A 19,404-nucleotide genomic window follows, 5' to 3' on the forward strand; every position below is an offset into this window, starting at 1 on the left:
GCTGGTTCCACGTCTTTGCTGTTGTGAACAGTGCTATGAGGAGAGAGCGTACATGTACCATGTGGGGCTTTTTGATAGAATTATTTATTTTCCTTTAGGTATATACCCAATACTGGGATTGCTGAGTCTAATGGTAGTTCTATCTTTAGTTCTATGAGAAATTTCCAAGCTGCTTTCCACAGTGGCCTAATTTACATTCCTACCAACAGTGTATAAACACTCCCTTTTCTCCACATCCTGGCCAGCAGCTGTTGTTTTTTGACGTTGTAATAATAACCATTCTGTCTGGTGTGAGATGGCATCTCATCGTGGTTTTGGTTTGCATTTCTCTGATGATTAGTGATGCTGAGCATTTTTTCATGTTTGTCAGCTGCTTTTATGTCTTCCTTTGAGAAATATATGACCCCCATTTTAAAGATGAAGAATCAGGTTCAGAAAAATTAAATGATCAAAGAAACTCAGCCAGTAAATAATAGAGTCTAAAATTTAAACACAGGCAGTCTAACTCCAGAGCCTACATGCCTAAGAAGTACAGCATTACCTTTCATTCCTGAACCAGTTAAGAAGTATATGAATAAAACTCCTAGACGATGGAAGGGTCCTTTGGAACTGGGAAGTTCTTGGAGTCCTTGAATAGAAACACTTTCCCAATTTGCCAGTGCAGGGGCCCTTTATGGGAAACAGTGAGAACCATCCAGCAGTCCAATTAACTGAGCACAAAGCACAAGGCATATTTGTTTTTCTTTCTTTTGAAAACATAAATGTTAGAAAAGTTCAGAAATAAAAGAGATTTAGAAGTATAAACTTGTAACTGTTGGAACCATCCTCATATTTTCTAGACCAGTCTTCCTTCTCTCGACAACCCCTTCTGTCATGGCCATTCCTCGTCCTCCATGTTTTCATGAACAGTGTGATTGACTACTCTGATTTTGTTAGCTAGCCAAAGTGTAGCATGAGAACTCGGTGAGTGGGCTGGTATGTACTGCCTGTCAGAGGGCTCTGTAAGAAGGCTTCATTGTTTGCATTAGCACATTATGCTAATGCTCCATTGCATCTCAGGATTGTTTATTTATAAATTATTTGTTTTAGGATATGGTATTAGCTTCGTCAACACCATTGTGGACTTCACATTTAGAACTGTTTTTTCCAACTCTTTTTTACTTATTTTTCATGAGAATAGTCCTTAACGTCAAGATGAAAGAAAGGTGAAACACCAGGTAGAATTAGCAAACTGATAAACAGCCCTGTTTAAATCCATGGAAGGGTAATGTTTAAAGAAGATGTTTGTTTTCATTGATTTTTACTTTACATGTACACGTTAACTTCATAAATCTTACCTTTCATACCAAGAAGCCTAGATCAACTAGTGTGTTAATATGCTGAGGGCTGAGAGCAAAAATAGATAACCTAAAGTTGTTTAACAAATTAGACATCACTTAAGAGGAAACTCAAGTGTGTTTCAGGGAGCAGCGGCAGGTCTGCCTTAGATTTTTAACCACTGCATCCTCCTGTTAATTAAGATCAATCAGATACAAAAATCTTTGGTCAGAACCAGTATTACAAAAGAACCTAAGAATTTCTGCTTTCTCGTCTTTCTGTTTACCATAACACAGGCATATATCCAAAAATATGTAGAAAGCAAAAATTTGGAGAGAATTACATGCGCTTTCCTAAATGCACCTTAATGCTTTCCCGGGTGTTACTATTACTGTTGGAAACATCACTGTTCCAGTGAGCCTGTGCGTCACACACATTGCTCCCCACACAGCAACACTTCTGATGACGGGAGCCCCCTGCCTTGTTACTCATTGAGAAATAGAAACTCTGATTATTTGGAGCAAAATTTCAGATTTGAAGAAGTTTTCCCAATAAGGAAGAATGATGTAATGTTCATGGAGGGGGTCCAGGTTCCCTTCTTTGTTTTATTTATATTAGCTGAATTCCAGGGGAAAATGCGCTATGAAGCATGAGGGCTGCTAACTATATTTAGCCACACAAAGTTAGTACATCAGGGGGCATTTTTTCTTTAAGTTATACAGTCATAAATGCGCTGGAAGATATTTTTCCAGGCATCCTGTTTTTATAAAGTTTGATCAAGCATAAATACTTTTACTAAGATGCTACCTTTTATTTCGCATGTGAAGAAAGTATCCATTGTAATCTCTTTACTTTGGCACGTTTCTCTGAGATACTGGTTTCTGGGTCAAAAGATAACTAATAATCATACCTTGGTTCAGAAGATTGTATTAACTTTCCAGAGTGCTCATGCCTGTCATCCCAGAACTTTAGGAGGCCAACTCAGGAGAATCACTGGAGCTCAAGAATTAAGAGACCAGCTTGGGCAACACAGGAAGACCCTATCTCTACAAAAGTAAAAAAAATTATCTGGGCACGGTGGCACATACCTGTGGTTCCAGCTGCTTGAGAGGCTGAGGTGGAAGGATCACTTGGGCCTGGGAGGTCGAGGCTGCAGTGAGCGGTGATTGCGCCACTGCACTCCAATCAGGGCAACAGAATGAGACCCAGTCTCAAAAAAAAAAAAAAAAAAAAAAAAAATCCAGAGCAGGCTTTTAGAAGAAAGCAATAGTAGTTTCTTAGAAGAAAGATAATGTGTGTTTAAGAGTCATGTTCTGCCCATTGTCTGGCACTATTCAATCTAGATTCACTTCCATCCCCCTCACCTTACTCTAAATATAAAAATACTCTATGCGTCTTAAGACGGTAGACTATCATTTTTGTACTTTTGCATTAAGACTTTTATTTAAACATATTTATAAACTGGAGAAAAATCAAATTTGTAGCATTTAAACGTAAAACCTCAGCATTATAATTGGTCATTCCCTCCTCTCGTCAACGTGTTACAACATTTTTGCTTTGCTCTGTTGCGTGACTCAGGGCTTACACTGCGTTTCACGTGAGAGAAAAGTCATATTCATCTCCACCCCATAGCCTGCTATCTTCTGTCTTCTACCCTAAGTCTTCGGAGGGGACAGCTTCCTCCCCATGACTGATAGTTATCCATGCTCACCGCTGCTGGCAGGACTGACTCCTATACAACTGTGGCCGTGTAGTTGATCTGAATAGGATGAGCCTCTCTATGGAAACGGAGTCTTCTCTCACTGCCTGAAGGAGAAGGCTCTGCTGGAGATGGGGTTCTCATCTGTATATGGGTAGCACCGACGGTGCCCCAGACATGCTGAGTATGTGTGAATGTCTTAGAAGAGTGGAAAGGTTTGAGAAATGCAATCTTAGAATCATTTCTAATGTTACTTGATGGGAGGTCAGCAAATAAGTTAGCAAACTTGTAAAAAAATTGGAGGACAACTTTTTGCCACTATCGTGGACAAATCTATCACTGCTACCCTAAATACTGGTCCCTCAGAGACCACGTTCTTTTTTTTTTTTTGAGACGGAGTCTCGCTGTGTCGCCCAGGCTGGAGTGCAGTGGCGCGATCTAGGCTCATTGCAAGCTCCGCCTCCCGAGTTCACGCCATTCTCCTGCCTCAGCCTCCGAGTAACTGGGACTACAGGCGCCCGCCACCACGCCCGGCTAATTTTTTGTGTTTTTAGTAGAGACGGGGTTTCACCGTGTTAGCCAGGATGGTCTCGATCTCCTGACCTCGTGATCCGCCCGCCTCGGCCTCCCAAAGTGCTGGGATTACAGGCTTGAGCCACCCGCGCCCGGCCACCACGTTCTTATATTCTGAGGCTCTGCAGTTGATTCCTGTTCAGTAGAGCATCTGGCGAACCTCTAGTAGGACAGACAGACAGTAACCCTTGTGAGAAGTGAGGGAAGTTTTAGAACTAGGCCTCAAGGAGCGCTGTACAGTAGAAATAGAATGTGAACCACCATAAACGCAGACCATGTATGCAGTTTCAGTTTTCTAGTAGTCACATTAAAAAGGAAAAATAAATTAATTTTAATAGTACATGTTATTTAACCCAATATATTCAAAATATTATTTTAACATGTAAATAATATAAAAATTAGTCAAGATCATTTTCCAATCTCTTTTTAAACTAAATTTTTAAAATCTGCTGTGTATTTGACACTTACAATACATCTCAATTCTGACTAACCACTGTTCAAGCACTTAATAGCTACATGTGGCTAACGGCTACCATAGTGGGACAGTGTAGGTCTGGAGGATGTGAAATTAGGTAAACACACAACCTTTACACCCGAACCAGTGCTGCAGAATTGATGGTAATTAATCTAAATGCTCATCTCTTATCTTTTCGTGTCTGAAAACTGCTGCTGAATGTACAAACCAGATAACACTAATAAGGGCCAATCCCAGTGGTAGAAGTGGAGTTGATTTGGTGGAGAAGGATCTGTTGATTCCAGATCTTCAACCACAGCCATGTGAAGCTGGACAGAAGCCCCCTCTGACTCCCAGGGCTGGAGTTGGGGCAGAGGCAGAAAGTCTAAAAACAAATAAATCAATGTAATCATTTCAGTAATAGATGCTGTGAAGTAAATAAAACAAGATAATAGAGATGGGAGTATTCTTCTTGCTCACTCCAATAGTTGAGTGAGTCATCTGGGAAGTGAGTTGTGCTGTGGAGTGTGAAAGGTGATTTTAATTCAGTCTGAGAGCCAGGCACAGTGGCAATAGCCTGTAATCCTGCACTCTGGGAGGCTGAGGTGGGCAGATCACTTGAAGTCAGGAGCTTGAGACCAGCCTGGCCAACATGGTGAAACCCTGTCTCTACTAAAATATAAAAATTATCTGTGCCTGGTGGCGCACGTCTGTAATCCCAGTTATTTGGGAGGCTGAGGCACAAGAATCACTTGAACCCAGAAGGCAGAGGTTGCAGTGAGCTGAGATCGTGCCACTGCACTCCAGTCTGGGTGACAGAGTCTCAAAAAAACAAAAAATTCAGCCTGAGGCAAATACTTCCCTCTAGTCCTCAGTGTGACTAAAGAGATCCTTATTTTTCTTTAAGAGAGAATTTCATTATTTAAAAACAATACCCAAAGAAATTGAAGAAATTGAAGAAGCTGGTTTCTATGTACTTCAAATAATATTTTGGTGTGAGGCCCCAGATGACAACATCTTTCCCCCAGGATACCACAGCTGACATAGCTAAAATATGAAGTATGGCCTAAATAATACACAGTGAGCTGATAACTTAGGGAATATTTTTGTTTGTTTTAACCAAGGCAAACAAATTAAAGATTTTAATGTTTTATTTCTGTATTTGCTTAAGTAAACTTCAAAACTAATTACTTCCAAAGAATTTTGCCTCAGCTACATGGATGACCAGTGAATGCTGTTGGGAGTGTAGGACTACACTGAATAATCAAATAAATCTATCGAATATGGAAGTTTTGTATTTTTTTTTAAAACTCAGTAAAAAAGCACTGGAACCACCATACAGTATGTATCTATATGCTTATTATGTATGGGGTAGCTTAGGAGGGAACTCGAGAAATGGTAATAGTATTTGGTTGATGCTGGAGAGGGAGATTGGACTGGTAAGAAAAAGTAAGAGATGAAGATGTACTTTTCAGTGTTCTCTTTGTATCTTTTGCATTTTGAAGAGCAGAGGTTTTTAATTTTGATGAAGCCCCAGTGCATCAATTTTTTTTTCTCTTATGGATCTCCCTTTTGTTGTCTTATCTAAGAAATCTTTACCTAACTTATGGTCACAAAGATTTTCTCCTGTGATTCCTTCTTGAAATGTTACAGTTTTAGATTCACATTTATGTTGAATTTTTTTTGTTTATTTTATTTTATTTTTATTTTTTTAGAGCTGGGGTCTCACTCTGTCCCCCAAGCTGGAGTGTAGTGGCCATAAGATCATGACCTCCTGGGTCCACTTGATCCTCCCATCTCAGCCTCCCAAGTAGCTGGGACTACAGGCATGCATCACCATGCCTGGCTCATTTTTTAGTTTTCTGTAGAGACTGGGTCTCACTTTGTTGCCAATGCTGGTCTCAACCTTCTGGGCTCAAGTGATCCTCCCCTTTCAGCCTCCCAAAGTGCTGGGATTATAGGCATGAGCCACCATCCCTGGCCTGTTGAAGACTGATATTAGTTAACTTTTATATAAGGTATCAGTTGTGAGCTGAGGTTGGAAATCCAATAGGGTTTGGAGGGGTTTTTTGTTTTTATTTAATCATGTGTATTCTTTTAAAAATAGGATTTAATTTCAAAAGAGATTAAAAAGAAATATTGTATAGAAATGTCTGCAGTTATAACAAGGAGTTCAATTTTAAAAAGAAAAAGTTGTTTTGTTTTGCTTTGTTTTGAGACAGGATCTTGTTTTGCCACCCAGTCTGGAGTGCAGCGGTGTGATCGTGGCTCCCTGCAGCCTTGTTCTCCTGGGCTCAAGCAAGTAGCTGGGACTACAGACTCACACCATCACACCTGGCTAATTTTTTTTTAATTTTTAGCATAGACGAGGTTTCACTGTGTTGCCTAGGCTGGTCTCAAGATCTGGGCTCAAGTGATCCTCCCGCCTCAGCCTCCCAAAGTGCTGAGATTACAGGCATGCAACACTGTGCCCAGCCAAGAAAAAGGTTTTATCATGACTACTGTGCTGATTTTCAGGAACAGTCATTGTACTTTAATTCTCTAAGCCAAAAATGTCAAATTCTGTTGGGCAAAAAGACTATGTTGTTGATTGCACTCTCTTATATGGTCCCTTGCCTTCAGCCATTTTCATAATCAAAACTTAATGGTAGTATTTTGTTATAAGGTAAGAAACTAAAAATATAAGGTAAAAGACATTTGTCAGGGTAAATCTGAACTAATTATTTAGATCAGCTGAAATAAAAAGGGTTACAAAGACGGGATGTGGATACTAAAACTTCATTGGTAATGAAAAGATGCGGATAAATTTGCATCTGCCAGATCTGCTTAGGGAGAGCATATCCATGAAGTGGAGGAAGTCATCCCATATCCATTACATAAGGACTGAGATCCTGCTGCCAGAGACACATGTTGCAATATCCATAGAAGGTCGTCACATTGCCTTCCATGAGGGAGTGGGTCTGTTTAATGCTATCATTTTGTGACATTGAGAACATGTGAGGCCACCCACACCTTCTCTGCCTTTCACCAGAGCTGGGGCCAGCCTCTTCCGATAAATGCTAAATAATGACTATTGCTTTGAAGGTGCACTTGTTAGCAAGGGAGCTAAGCATACTAATACCCAGTCACAGGCAGCATTGAACAGCTCCACGCAGATCCCACCCTCCAAAACACAGGAAGAAAAAGCCCTCTGATTGCGAGCAAGATCCAAAGAGAGAAGAGCAAGGGAGGGGCTGATCTGAGCACGCCCAGATCCATCCCCCACCCATATTCGCCACAAAGGGAGGAGACAGGCAAAGAGGGCCTCGTTCCTGGAGATCCTGCCATGAGGAAGCAGTGAAGGATGCAGGGCCCACTCCGTCAGTGTCCAGTGTTCCACCGATCCTACATAGTAATTTTGAAAAATGATAGCATGATGCTCCTGAAAGGAAAAAAAAAAAAAGTTTCCTCTATTAGGTCATTAACATATATCATGAATGACTTTAATGTCTTCTGGTTCATTTTGACATTTTTGTAAATTCTGTAGATGTTTTATTTGCTCCCATGATATATTTTAAAGATCAACAAATGTCCACAGCAAAGAAAAAAATCACTAGTAAATTCGTAACTTTTCTATTTCTATACTTTTAACTGTTACATTAATCCTGTCTTATTCAAAAGGTAGTCACCACAAAAATACTTACTAATCTTGGTTTCCTATATGAACTCCTTGTGCTTCTGAGATTAGAGATATGCTTTTCTTTACTGGTGGCCACAATCAAGAGATAAGATCATGCCTAAAAGGACAAGTTGGGAACAGAAGTGTAATTAAGTATACTCTGTATTCGTTTTACTTAGGATTATAGTCCTTTAACAATTTCATCATATTTAAGCTTGAAAATATGCATGATTGCTGATACCACTATAGCCATATACATGTATATATGCACACATACACATGAGTGATGAGACTGTGTTACTCAGACATAGAACCGCTGGACAGTCAGCTACACATTACTTCTAGGCAATGGTTCATCTTCTCTCTTCAGGGAAAAAGTATCCCTTGTTGGAACCTGACAGATTTTGAACATATCTTTTCTGTGTTCTTTGTAATGTTTATCTGTATTCTTGTTAGAAATGACTTTCTGGTTCAGTTATTTAAAAGATTAAGCCTTTTAGTGAAAGGAGTTCTCACCTTGGTCTCATCACTTGAGAGGCTAAGAATGAAGAAACCCAGTTACTACTCTGGGCTCTGCTGGTGGCCTCCTGTGTGGCACTGCACCAAACCTACTTATTACTCAGCTGGATGAGATGATCCCGGTTCCTTCCATCCACACGATCCATGCTTTCCTGTGTATCTCGGCACACAGATACTATACATACTTCAGTGACTTTTTCCATTGTTTTAAATCTTATAAAGAAAAGGCACATTCTGGTGTATATACTACTTCCCTAAATGAAGGGCCATCTATTGTATAAGTCTTACAGAATAATCATGAAATCCAGATGTGGTGTGCAACAAACTTCATTATTTACATGTTTTGGGAAAGATTAATAAAGTATAGCAAAATAAGCTCAATACTACAGCTGTACATCTATTCTATAAAGTATTCTTTTGAAAAGCATTTCAAGATTTTACAGCATTTTTATTGTATTGGAAACAGTCACAGATACCATATTATAGAAAACTCTGTTTGATAGAACGCCAGATGAATAACTGTTGACTATACACAGTCATATATAACCACATTGGAAACTTCATGTAACTATGATAAATTTCTCTCATTTTTTCCTTAGGAGTAATTACATTAGATAATTGAGCTGTTTCATCTAAGAAATTATTTTTGTGGTTTTAGTCATTTCTCAGGGAGGGAACCTCATTTATTACAGTTCTCCCCAAGACACACTGGATAGACTTCATCTACTGCTGGAAGGACTGGTTCTGCCTCCTGAGGGGAAATGGCTAGGCAGCACTGTCTTCACTGCATCTCATCCTTTGGCCTCTAAGGAATGTCAAGGTCAGCTGGTCAAAAGCTAAGAAGGGCCAAAGCCATTTAAAATTTACTGTTCTCTTCCACAGTCACAAGTCTCTTAATTCATGCTGCTAAGCTGCATCTCTTGAGCTTGCCAAAATGCATTTTTGAGCTTTTTCAAGAACTTTCTCCTTCTTCAGATGAGAGGTTGGGAAGGGAGTCTGGAGATCAGGCAAGCCCTGCATTCACACCACAAATAAAGACCCCTTGGCTTGTATATCTTGGCCATTAGCACTTAAACTAGCAATGGTAGACTTGTAAGAGGAAGTAAATTACTCTGAGAATCCAGATCCAAATGTGCATTCCTCACATTGATTGCAAGACCAAAATATGTAGAAAATGTTATTGGCTACATTGTTATTATTTATTCAGAAATGTTTAGTTCTTCAGTTATAGGCCTATCTTAATAGAAATTTGAAAAGTAATCTTTATAGTGTTCACCATGTGATATAATGTTTCTAAATTGAATCATATTTAGTGATACAGTATCTCAAGAGATGGAACAGCATAACAGATGAGTGATATTAGTGATATTCAGATGTACAATCTTGAAAGACTAAAGAGTGAATTTTATAGCATGGGCACATTTGAAAAATATTTAAAGGGGACTATTTAAAAATAATCCAACTATACTGCAAAGATATGAAGAAAGTCAGACCGAGAATGATTTAGTCAAGGCCACACAGATAATTGGTGGCACAGTCACTTCTACCAGGGAAAGCACAAAGTAGCCCAGTGGCAGGAGATGCTGAAAGGGGCTGTCGGTGATTTAAAAACAAAGCTATTTAGGCCATGTGTCGTGGCTCACGCCTGTAATACCAGCAGTTGGGGAGGCCAAGGTGGGAGGACTGCTTGAGCCCAGGAGTTTGAGACCAGCCTGGGCAACACAGTGAGACCTTGTCTCTATTTAAAAAAAAAAAAAAAAAATCCCACTGGGTGTGGTGGCACGCACCAGTATTTCCAGCTGTTCAGGAGGCTGAGGCAGAAGGATCACTTGAGCCCAGGAGTTTGAGGCTGCAGTGAGCCAAGATGATACACTTTACTCCAGCCTGGGTGACAGAGCAAGACCCTGTGTTTTTCATAAACAAACACATAAATAAATACCAAGCTATTTTTAAGAATTCAAATCCAATTATTTTGGAAATTATTCTTCTTATATTTATTTATTTTTCTACCACAAACATTGTGTTCAAGAAGGAGAGTGAAGGACAAAACCATAAGTATGTAGGAACTTCCATACCATGAAATTCCGTGGTAGTATTTATTGCCCTTATGTGATATATGTCTTGATTTTTCTCAGAAATTCGAATGAATATTATACTTGGAAAATATGAAGTAAGAACCTTTATTAATTGGTTTCATCTTCCTGTTCACATTTTGGAAGTACAATATTTAGCTGTAAATACATGATGTTTGGCTAGTACAGACCAACAACTCATTAGTTTCTCAATATAATGAGTGCTAGTTGATGGTACTTATGCTGAAATAAGAAATTCTGGAAGCAAATTTAACTTCTTAGTTTCAAAATCAACTCCTTCAGGTTGCTTTGTACATTGTTATAGTTTTTCCAATAAATGTTTTTAAGCGTAGCATATAAGACATGACTACCTAAAATTATATGTATGGAATGTGTTCAGAACATAGCCTGGCTGTCTCTATAGCTGTTTTGGGCGCCATTGCAATATCTATATCTCAGTAACCAAGAAACAGAGGATAGGAGGGGCAGACTTAGAGCCATAGTCTTGAGTGGAGCCCAAATCAGAAAAGTCCTCTGTATCTGAGGAAGTCACACTGCATGTGGTAAATACGAGATAAGTCGTGGTGCTTTGGTTACAGATGTGGTAACATCATGGTCATGAGCCAGAGCTCCTCAGTTTAAGTCCCATCTCCACTTCTTTCCAGCTGCATAATCTTGGACAACTTACTATATATCTTTGTGCCTCAATTTTCTCATCTGTAAAATGGAGATAATAAAAGTGGCCTCTCTCCTAGAGTTTTTATAAAGATTAAATGAGTTTAGATGGATAAAGTGCTTTGAATGGTGTTTGGTACATAGTACGTGCTCTGTAACAGTTACCTGTCATCACTAGATAGTGGTGACGCTGTTGATGCTGGCAGTAGTAGTAGCAATAGTCATGCTTGATGAAATTCTTTGGAAAAGACCTCCCCTGGTGGCTTTAAACACAGGAAATGGATGAATGGATACCCTTCTCAGGCTTCCAGGATATGTTGTAACTAAGACCTTCTTGAAGTTACAAACTTCTGGAGTTTTATGTTTTAAGAGTCTTTTTGAGCACTATATTTTTTATATGCACGTAGTCAACAAACAGTATAGAAGAGTATAAAATGCAAAAATAAAAGATATCCTCCCTCCACCTCATTCTAGTCTTACTTTCCAGAGGTAAACACTTTAAACTATTTGTTTTTAGCCCTTCTGGTAGTTTTTTTCACAAGTTTATGAACAATATATGAATTCATCCATTTATTGATTCATCAACTTCTGATAGTGCTATTAGATTAATTTTTGTATTGTTCTTACCAGCAAGATGTTCTTGTTGGGCCTTTGGTACCAACCAGCTGATAACAGCAATTTCTTGATCTCCCTGTGTTTCCATTTGCATATCATAAAATAAGAAATGGGACTTATTGGTTTCCAAGGCCACTTTCTAAAAAGTGTTAAGAGACCATTTGAACTAGTTTAAGTGGAAAGAAAAAAAAGAAAAAGAAAAATTCTGAGATAAAACTGGTCTGAGGGTTATCTGGATCCAGCTGCTAAAATAGTATTTCAATTTTAACTGCCTCTCTCCCTTTTTCTTTTATATAAGGAATTGGCTGTTTTTTATGTACTAGTTTCCTTTTTGTAGACCCTTCCATGATGGCCAGGAACTCGAGGTGATTCTATCCTTTTAGACACATTTCCCTTCCATCTTCAGTATGAAAAGTCCCAGGGAAAGGCTCTGATTGGCCTGACCTGGATTATATACTTATCCTTGGATAATTTGCTGAAGCCATATAACAGTTGACTAGTCCTGGATCACATGCTCACCCTGCAACCAAGGGCGAGAAGATTGTGGCCCACAAGGAATAGGGTAGAAGCAGATCTGTAAAGGGAGGGAGGAGTGCGGTTACCAGATGAAAGAAGAATGGTAGAGAATAAAAACAGATGTCTGCCACACTTGGAGTTTCAGGAAATTGACTTTAAGAAGAAACTCATTCAATTCTCCACCTACGAGTGAGTCATTACTTGCTTGTGTGAATGCTTACTGCCATGCATTCAACCATTGGCCTCATTCTCCTTCCAGAAATAAAGCATGACCTCCACCTACACATTCTTTAACTTAGTATCAGCCATAAGCAATTCCTGGCAGTACTTCACAACACTTGAAAAATGAATACAGACATCAGTGTGATGTTCCAGGCAGACATCAGTGCTTTAGATTCCAGCCCCAACACAGGCATTCAATGCAGCCTTGTTAGAAACACTCTGTCCGGTCTTTTATGACTTGCTACACTACACAATGGACACACAAGGGAGCTGTTTCCTCTCTCTGTATAGGGACCAACTTTGTTATCTCAGGATACAGTCTATGTTTTGAAAAAGTGGCTGTAGAACAGTGCAGGATGGGAAGAATGGGTCCTATCAAAGTACTGCCTAGAGATGACTAAAGTTCTCACCAAGTACTGAAAATATCCCCGAGGCACTTCTCTTCAAGGTAAACATAAACTTATTGCATTTTTGACTGATGATAACCAAATAAAATGGAAAATGGGCACTGGTACAGGCTGCCACTGCCTGGAACATGATGGAGTGCCTCACAGATGCCAAATTAGGAGCTGCATTACCAGGTTCACAAACGCTCTCACTCGGGTTTGGGAGTTTCACATTTTGGATACTAACAAGCCAGAAATATGTAAGTACTGTTACTATAAGAGCTCTGATACATATATATCTCCTTTATTAGAAGATTGCATTTCCCTTTCCTGTATTCCACACAAAAGGATGCCTGGCAATCTTTTGACAGGTAGTAAGTGACATCTATGTGCAAAACACTGTAATAAGAAGAAAGAACACATCTGGCTCTGGGCGATCTGGGCTGGTGTGTGAGATGATAATGCCACTGCCAAGCTGACAGTACCGTGCCAGCCTTGTGGGCTGGAGTAGCACGGAGGAGGGAGTAAGAACTGCTAGATGTTACTAGGGAGAGCTTCAAGAAGAAATGGGCATTGAAATGGGCACAAAAGGATGAAGACAGTGGATGGAGAGAAATTGGTGGGGGTGGCCTTCCAAACGAGGGCAGCGTCTGAGAAGAGGCCAACAGGAAGGAAAACTCAGTCAGTCTGGGGAACAGTAAGAGTAACAAACTTAGAAGAATGAAAAGGTAGAAAGAGAGCAGCATTAGTTGGAGATAAGATTGTTAGGACTGTTTGAGGACAAATTGTGGGTATCTTAAATATCAGATATTATTTTAGGGAGACAAGTTAGGTCGGGATGAGAGCAGCTCTGTCTAGACATAAGTTTGAAGTGAAGTAGCACATTTATATTACATGGAAGTGGAGAATAGAATTCAGGACTGAGGGCTGGGTTAAAGAGATCAGGGAGCAAGAGTGATGCAGTTGACTAACTCCTTGTGCAAAGAGGAGCATAAAGTTTAGATCTTGGTAGGATACCCATATTTAGAGTGATGGAGAAGAACTAGTGAAGGAAGTAAGGCACAGTCCCAGAAGTAGAACAAGGAGAGTTGTGTTAGTGATGTCAAGGGAGAAGAGTGCTTCAAGAAAGATGGAGTGGGTGAGCCCATTGTCAGAGGCTGCAGAGATATCAAGAATGAGGGCAGAGAAAAGCCACGGGACTGCTGAGCATAGCACAACCCTATCTTCATATTTGAATGAAATGGCAAATGAATTTTTGGAAGATTTACAAAATCAGGCCAAAACATCCAAAGAGCTGTGGCAGAAAGAGGGGAAAGGGTTATTAACAGAACATTGGCCACTTACCACTGAAACAGTTTGCATGTTTCCTTTAAGGGAAAGCATTATATAGCAGAACCACATCCAACTCTAGCCCCATAGAAGCTATTTTGAGACACATAAAACCTAAAAGCCATTTTTATCTTGATCTGGGTAGAATTTATCTATAGGTATATCTGTCTTAAGAAAAAAAAAAAAATACAATTAGTGTTAGCCAGTTCGTTGACAGAATATTCCCAGAACAGATTATTCACAGAATAAACTATTCCTTTTGTAAGAAGATTTACCATGGAATTGTTTTTATCTGCCTCTCAAATGCCTTTAAAATCTTCTGTTTTCCAAAAACTGATATATACATTTTTCAAAAACAGTTGAAATCGGTGTGAAAACAGCATCTGCATAAGGTTAATATATGCACACACACAAATAAGCGCCATACTTGGACTTGTTCAGTTGTCCAAGTTTACCCGTTTCTTTGAAATTAGGTTCTTTATAATGTTTAAATCTTACAGGGCTAAAGAGGACAGGTCATAAAATCTAAAAGTTTATTAGGACCTTAAAGTTGAAAAACTACCCCAGAAAGGATGAATGAAGTATCCAAAGTCATAAACAGAATGTGGCAGAGCTGGAGCCACACTATTGGAACATTTCTCTACTGGGCTGACTCCATGTTTTTTCTTGTAAATAACCTGCACGATAGTGGCTTTATTTCTAAGAGTACTCCCTTAGGAAAATGCAACTGTGTGTTGCTGAATGCCATATAGCTTGATGGAACAGGGAGTTTTACATTGCATAGAAATCTAGGGATTTAACTTCAATTCAACAGATATTTATTGAGTGGCTTCCCTGAGAGTAAAGAGGAAGCTACTGAAAATGGAGGGCTCAGCGAAGGGGAGGATTGCTATTTTTTGTAAAGACATTGGGGAGCAGATAATGGTTATTTGTTTGGAAAGAGATGACACTCTGCCCTTAGTAGTAATCAACTCTTACAAATACTGACTGCATACCACTGTTTTGGATGTATTCTACCCAGCAAGCATAAGCTATGATGGGACTGACACAAGGGATGGCACCAGCCACTGTATGATGAATGAAAATGAAAAGTTGGGGAAACATTAACCATATGAAACCTTAAAATATGCCAAATTCGTCATTTCATTGGAAGACAGAAAGTAAAATATCTGTCCTTTCTTCCCTAATTCTTCAAAATCTCAGAGAAATTTTATACTTAAGACCTTAAAGTTCCTCAAAATCTGTCTCACAGGGAGCTTTTCTTTGGAGTTTCAATTAGAAATGAGATCACTGATTTTGCTTCAAGCATTGAAAAAAAAAAAGGTTGAAAAACAGATTTTTCTTCAAAAATGTACTTTGTCCATGATAAGAATTAAAACCAAACATTTTCTATTAGGAAGAGTCAGTATTAATTCCTTTTAATGTCCTCTAAATTAGCATAGTTTTTATAAGAATCAACTAATATCTTCCTGCAGTTTTCACTGGCCTTTGCATCAGTAGAAATGAAAATCATTTTGGGCATTTAACTGTGATGCAGAGTTAACTGTTTTAGAAGCTGACCTCGGATTCCTCCCTAAAAAACAGGCTGGGGCTGAAGCGCCAGTGTTCTGTGTTAGTCAGATTCATCAGGCACATCACAACTGCAGGCACTGGTAAAGTCTGTCCCTTATCATATGCAATTTATGTCAGGCTACAAATCCTGCCCTTCTGGTGGGGCTATAAATGCTTTGGACCACATCCTGCAGCCCTCCCAGAGCCAAAGTGACCATTTATCCCACAGAGCTGGATCTCCACAGACCTCCTAGACGAGATCTCAACATCTGGCAGCCAGCGGCAGGAGTCAACTTCTGAGAAACAGTTCACATTGCTACTGACCCTTGAAGAGCACCATCTCCCCACCTCTCATTCCTATTCCTTATGTTACATGAGAGACTCAGCCATCCTTTGATATTCCAGAGAAGTTCCAGGAGGATTAGGAATTGGTCATCAATTTCAATTGCTCCTTCTCTCTCTCTCTCTCTCTCTCTCTCTCTCTCTCTCGGTACATGGAATGACTTCAAATAGAGATCAACTTTATGCATTAAGACATACAAAGCTACTGTTTTTCTGTGGCAGAGCCAAATATGGCTCTTATTCTAAGTACAGAGGAAAAGTCTCTCTAAAAGAGACTCAAGTCATGTGCTGATTTCACTCAGGTCACTTCTCCCTTGAACCCTCCTCCATAATTGTGTTCAGTTCTGGCTTTGTTTGGAAAGTCACACAATTTACAAAAGGTTCAGAATGCATTGAAGGTCAACAAATAGGGCTTTGTAAAGAAACCTGTGTCCTTTTGCAATACATTTTAAACTTATACATATTCCCAAGCAGTAATCAATTTTAATTTAATCTTTTTTTTTATAGTACTTTCTAGAAAATCCAGATTTTTATCCCTGCCTTCTCCCCTAACCTTAGGGGAATGTATTTTAATTATTTTTGTACGTACAACCTCCTATAAGCCTAGTGTAATACATTCTTATTTGTCTTTTATTAATCCTTACTGTGATTATTCTTAAGATTGTGATTTACATACCTTTTCCCAACGGGCAATCATAAGTTAGTGCTAAACAAATCAAGTTGTTAGATATTGACCTTCATGCAGTGGACCTAGCTTCTGTGATATGAAGATATCAATTGAGCTATGAGTAATAGAATTTTAAAAGACAATTGAAGCATTACTATAATAAAGTTATAGATGGAACTGAACCGGTACTACCTGAGTGGGAAGCCCTTGTAGGAGTTTTATTTTCTATTTTATACATTCCCGTAATTGATACATTGAAGTCTCATGCATATGATACTGAGCTAATCTTAGCCAGATGGGAATACATTGTGGGAACACCTACCAGCTTACCCCTAATTCATTTACCTACCTTCATTTGAAAATTTTTAAGATTTCCCAGTCCAATATGGGACCCTCCTAGTATAGGAATGTCCTATTGAATATGCCTGATGAACCCAATGGGGTACAGAAATTGCAGTAAGAAATTTGTATCATTGTTGTCATTGACAGTGATGAGTCCACCATGTTTAGTGTTTGGCCAGGTGCTGTGAAGATGCCAAAAGTTACCCTCCTTACCTTTAAAGTGCTTATAAATATCAGGACCAGAGGAGCTTATGGTTCAGAGGGTGCAGTCTTGTAGCTCTTCATACAATGGCTTCTATCATACAGTCAAATATGAAAGAAAGCATATAAACCAACAGCATATTTATTCATAGATCACCCATTTTTTTTAGCTTTGTGATCTCAAGAGTTTTTCTAGATGATTATGAATACCCTTTCTCTATTATTATGAGCAGGGGATAAATTACTTGCAATCGAAATATTGCTCCAGAGAGACATACCAGGAATTTCCAATTTAAATAAAAGTTGTTTTGCGGAAGTTTACTTTCACATCATTTATTTTAAACTTGGGTTGCAGTTTCCCAGAGAAAAAGTGATATGTAGTAATAATAGCCAACATTTTAACAAACCTTTTTTGTTTACTGAGCACTCTATAGAGAATGATGTAGCACCAGGCCTTCTGAGCCAGCCAGCCCTTCACATCCAGGTTCTGCCCTTGGACACATTACTTGACCTCACCAACTGATGGTGAATTTTTTAAATGAGGATAACAATCCCTGCCTCCTAGGGTTGGTGTGTGTCTCCAGTGCTAGACACATGGTAAGTGCCCTACGGCTTCGTGATGAGGAGAAGGGGGAGGAGCAGTGCTAAAACCAGCCATCTTAGCTGGTCTCACGACAGCCCCATCACCAGTTCCCCATCGGCCCACCTGCCACTGCTGTTCCTTTGCCAGTCACTTGCAATGGAAATAGGTGAAGAGAAACCCCCTGCAATAATTAAACATTGTTCCTGTTTTAAAAGGTCTGGTTTGTAAAAGTAACCAGGATTGATATGATTCTCTTCTTCTGCGAAAGATAATTTATAGAGCTCATACTCCGAACCAGGCACTGTGCTCATCATTTAATTCTCACAATGACCCCACAAGCTAGTAGCTGGCTAGTATTTCCAAAAAGTTCAGTTTCATTTTTTTTTTTCAGAGAAAAGACAGCAGAAAAAAAAAATGGAGAAACTAAAGAAGTAATGAATTTCCTATGACAAATAACTTCTAAGTAATTTCCAAAAGCTATAGGCAACCTTGCGTTTCTGGTACCTTTCATTCTTTTGGCCTTTTTTATCTCTGTGAAAATCAACTTTTCTAAAAATAGCTTAATGAAGAAGAAGAACATGGTAAAATTGTGCATTTCATCACATCACATTCCAGATAGGAAATTCATTTAACTCAAGTATTTAAAAGATTATCATTTGCACAGAAATAAAGTGAGACACTTTAAAATTCAAAAGATGTGTTTGTGCTCCTTTTCCCCGCCCCCTCCAGTCCCTGCATATTATATTCTTCATGCCTCACTGAACCACTGAAAAATGGGGAAGTCAAAACTCTAGCAAAGTTCTTCACTGCAGTATATACTAGCAGCCAAATCACTAGAATGCCCATTCATTTCTTGTGAAATGCTACATTAATAATTTCTTAAACTGTCACTTCATACTAAAGATAGCACTTCCACAGCTTTAAGCCCACTTGGGTTAGCAAACATGGTGGTTCTTTTTAATGCCTGAATGAATAGGTTGACCCATAGAGAAGTTTAGAACCAATATAGTCATGGTCTGGGCTTTCCTGCCCTGGTCTCTTTGAAGACTGGCTCTCAAGAGGCACTCCCTAATCCTGGGGTCAGGGAATCCTCACATCAGGTACAGGGCATGATATGATGTCTGTAGCTACTTCAGCAGAGCCACCACACACAGCAATTTGCTGACGTCAGGCCAAGCCTAAAATACTTAAAACACAGCTGTGGCTTTGGCCATTGTGAGCCCAGGTGGGGACAGAGTAGGGGAGCAGCGCCTTTGAGGAGAGCCACACAGATGGCTTCCAATCCAGATGCAGAGGTCAGCTGAAGGGTGTGGAAGAGTGTTGAAGGTAAACATCCTGGGACGGGGATGCATGCTGCCCTAGTGAGGAAGTGTAAGAGAGACAGCAAAGGCAGGGAGATGAAGCATTTGGGGACTCAGAATGGAGAGTGCTGGATAATGGATTTTAGAGCTAGTGGGTGGTTTTTATGAGTTCTATTCCTGGGCCAGTTCTAAATGCATGAATGCAAGAGCACATGTGCTGGACAGTCTACCCAAACCACATAGACATCTGGAATTTCAGGGCAGTGGTGAATCCCAGCAGTGACATGGCTACTTTTAAAACACTCAAGTTCAATAGGATCCCACAAAGTTCTTTGTTGTTTAAGTATTTGATGCTCTGTACCTATTAAGAACATAGAACCAT

The 19,404-nt window shown here is 39.4% G+C and overlaps 1 protein-coding gene and 1 long non-coding RNA gene across 11 annotated transcripts in view; one reads left to right on the plus strand and one right to left on the minus strand.

The window, feature by feature from the left end:
* Positions 1–19,404, plus strand: part of PALLD (palladin, cytoskeletal associated protein) — a 422,012-nt gene that overhangs the window by 351,112 nt on the left and 51,496 nt on the right. The gene's annotated exons all lie outside the window — the stretch shown is intronic.
* LOC117086111 lies at positions 6,398–14,454 on the minus strand. 2 transcript variants are annotated; one of them, XR_004438203.1, is made up of 4 exons: positions 11,595–14,454; positions 8,218–8,433; positions 7,727–7,819; positions 6,398–7,464 (listed from the first exon to the last, which is right to left on the minus strand). It is a non-coding gene; the product is annotated as an uncharacterized LOC117086111 (long non-coding RNA). The 2 variants fall into 2 exon arrangements; XR_004438202.1 differs by having other exon boundaries at positions 11,133–14,454.

This window comes from Trachypithecus francoisi, unplaced genomic scaffold (assembly GCF_009764315.1).
Source record: "Trachypithecus francoisi isolate TF-2019V2 unplaced genomic scaffold, Tfra_2.0 Lachesis_group1, whole genome shotgun sequence".
In the NCBI taxonomy this organism is placed as follows: Eukaryota; Metazoa; Chordata; class Mammalia; order Primates; family Cercopithecidae; genus Trachypithecus; species Trachypithecus francoisi.